Here is a 3,488-nt window from a genome sequence, read left to right on the forward strand (position 1 = left end):
TTTCACTTTCTAACTGTATAAAGTCAATGGGTTGATGTTGAAATCACAGATATTCATGAATAGCTGAGAGATGAAAAAAACACACCACTAACCAGTATAAAGCAGTTTAACTCTGCTAAAATAGAAATGCCTCAGACAGAGTGGACAAAGAAACTGGTATGTTCCCAACCTCCAAATATCCAGACTTCCTCACAGACAGAAATAATTCTAGCAACATATCAGTCTAACACCAATCTTAAAATATTGGTGTTACAGGAGCATTATCCCAATGTATCACTACAATTAAGAAATCATTACAGTAAGTAAAACCATGTAAGTTTACATGTTGCTGATAACTGGATTTGTACAGTTGGTATGCAGCAACTACATACCAACAGCCTTGATGATAACTTTAATAAAAGTATTATCTTTTATCTTTTACTTGTTTCTGTCATTAGACTGCAGTCAGCTTCTATCAAAATGTCCAACCCATGCCAGCATGGAAGGAGGATGTTCAATGATGATGATGATGAGAATACCCAGAAATTTGCACTATCCATCCAGTTGTTGAAATCTTTAAACAATTTACAGTTTCTTTCATTAAACACAACATTGGTAATTCAACAACATGAAACAAGGCATAACAAAATGCTTTGAAATCCTTTTATTGAGATTGTTTGATAAGAAAATTGTTTCTTGACAGTATCATCATTTTGTATTTGCTTTCCATGCTGGAATGTGTTGAAGAGGTCGTCAGTCTAAGTCAATTCTTATTCAGAATTATTGCCATATCTAGAGATGTCAGAAGACTAAATCTCACAAATGTCCTACTCTAGGATGGTTTCTGTGATAGGATGCTGTTCCTGATATCAACAACTTCAGAGAGTGTACTGTGTGCAGGAACATTTTATTGTGGGACACCAACATCAGAAATATCAGGTCCACGGAAAGACCAAAAGTTTCTCTGGACTCATTCAATCACAAACTACTTTACAGAGTGTACTGGATACCTTTTATACATTGACGGTTATTCAGAAGCAACAGAAACCCACGTAACCATGGAATAAAAACTTCCACTATCACCATTTGTTTCCAGAAAGCTGGATTTACAGCTGTAGATAAATCAATCCCTTGTTGTTGATGATATGATGACCCTCCTGACATGAGGATGATCTACAGCAGTGGTTCTCAAATAGGGTCCATATAAGATTTTAGGGTGTCCATGCATGCCAGATAGTAAAGGATCCATGAAAAAATTTTGATCTAGATGTATTTATTGGAAGAAACAACTAGGTTACTTTCTCCAATGTAAAGAACTTGTAGCCACAAATCTTAGAATCATCAAATGGCTATGGGGATCCATTAGAAAAAAGTAATCAAAGAGGTAAAGAACTTGTAGCCACAGATCTTAGAATCATTAGGTCAGTGATAAAAGTATTAGACAAGAACTGCTAACATTTTGACATGGACTGCACCCCATTTCAGTTATTTCTTTTGGGTTTTTTTCTACAGAAACCCACTTTTTCGACTGCAGAGATTCTGAATCTGCAAAAAAGAAAAATAAGTGGGTAGGGGGAAATTAAAATTTAGCTGTTGTTTCTAGCATATCGAGTTTTCTGTTTAGATATTTTCTACGTCTGCTATTTTAGTAGGAGGGGAGGGGTATTTATTTATTAATTTTTTTGAAAAACTGAAAGTTTACAAATTTTTTTTTCCCAGAATCATAATCTCCGTATTTTTCTACGTATTTCGCCACAAAAAAATTTCTAAAAAAAAAGTGAAAAATTAATGGGTGGGGATAAAAATTTTGAATGGCCGATTTTTAAATTTTTTTTTTTTGCAGATTCGGAATCTCCACAGTCGAAAAGGTGGGTTTCTGTAGAAAAAAAAAAATAATAAATGGTTAACAACAAATAACAATTAGGGTACAAAAGGAAGTCTTGCCATTTATTATGTCCAAACATGACTTGATTTCCTGCAAGAGGAATAATATGGCTTAATTATCGCGTATCGAGAGCATGCGATCATACGTGTGTGCATAAATATATATATATATTCGTTATTAATCAATAATTCTTGTTGTATTTAATAAAATCCTGCTTTGTTTGAATGGATGTTATTAGTCGTTGACTAACAAACTGGATTTTGACTTGCCATTTAGCTGGACCATGACAAACACGTGCCACTGAGAATACACACAACACATGATGTAAAAAAGAAAAAAATCAACAACCATTCTATCGTACACAAAAAAAACTTACCCAGTTCGTTCTTGATGTCTTACATCTTCCAAGTATTCTTCTACGTCTTTGATATCAGTTTTCCTCCAAGATTTCTTTTTATTTTTACCCTGGTGTAAACGCGCTTTCTTCTCTGAAGCTGCATCCATAATGATGGTCGCCATTAAAAGGCTGATTAGACTTACCTCCCCTCGCTTCTTCCGGTTCTAAAAATCAGGAAAACAATTCAAACATCCTCTGATTTAAGTTTGATTTAATTTGAAACGTGCTGCTTCGTAAGTTCCTTTTCATTCCTCCAATATCAAATGTTTTATTAGTTCAGTAGCTATTTGGAGATTAACAACTAAATACATGCAAAGCTGCGGGGAAAATTTTTATTTTTTCGGTAATTTACCAAAACAAAACAGATCGTAAGCTACGGCGTAATATGTGTGTGCGCGCGCGCGCGTGCGTGTGTGTGTGTTGGTATTTGTCTCCTTGACAACTGCTAATGTATTAGGGACGTAAACAAACTAGCACCAGTTGTCAAACAGTGTGAGACAAATATCAACAAACGTATACGCGCACGCACACATATATAACTTACTTGTTTCAAACATTAGATTGTGGGTATTATTTGATTCTTCCACTTCACCCCATCCCGTTTTCCGGACCCCAAAATGGGTTTTGTAGCATATTAGGAGGTCACTGGAATTCATTCAATGAAACAAACAAAAAAATTTGCAATGATTCCGGGATAGCGGGGAGGGTCCATTCCCCTTCCCTTTTTTCTGAACAAAGATACGGAGTTTCCAGCATAGGAGGTCAGTGTACTTGATTCCATGCAAAAAATCTGAGTTTTTTTGTTTTTTTTGTCTTAGTGAAAATCGTGTGGGTGAAAGGATTAAAATTTACCAGATTGTAGCCATGCTGGGGCACCACTTTGAAGTATTTTAGTCAGACAAATTGACCCTGATACTTATTTTTTAAAGCCTGGTACCTATTCCAACACTATCTTTCGTCAAAGCACTAGCACCGATTGTCAAGGTGTAGCACACACACACATATATATGTAGGCAGGTCTGGGCTGGTGGTAAGAAGTTTGCCTCCCAACCACCTGGTTCCAGGTTTAGTCCCACTGTATAACACTTTGAGCAAGTCTCTTCAGATATAGCCTTGTCAGTGGATTTAGTACACCGAAATTGAAAGAAGCCCATTGTATATGTATGTATGTATGTATGTATATATATATATATATATATATATATATATATATATATATATATATAT

At 35.3% G+C, this 3,488-nt stretch overlaps 2 protein-coding genes across 4 annotated transcripts in view; both read left to right on the forward strand.

Annotated features, from left to right (window-relative positions):
• The window catches only part of LOC106871104 (endoplasmic reticulum lectin 1), a 488,243-nt gene that overhangs the window by 445,959 nt on the left and 38,796 nt on the right, over positions 1-3,488 (forward strand). The gene's annotated exons all lie outside the window — the stretch shown is intronic.
• LOC106867912 (uncharacterized) overlaps positions 2,241-3,488 on the forward strand; it is a 93,398-nt gene continuing 92,150 nt past the window's right edge. The window contains exon 1 of the mRNA XM_014912982.2: positions 2,241-2,494. The gene's annotated coding sequence lies outside the window, so the exon portion shown is untranslated. The remainder of the gene's footprint in view (positions 2,495-3,488) is intronic.

This window comes from Octopus bimaculoides, chromosome 11 (genome assembly GCF_001194135.2).
Source record: "Octopus bimaculoides isolate UCB-OBI-ISO-001 chromosome 11, ASM119413v2, whole genome shotgun sequence".
NCBI classification, from domain to species: domain Eukaryota; kingdom Metazoa; phylum Mollusca; class Cephalopoda; order Octopoda; family Octopodidae; genus Octopus; species Octopus bimaculoides.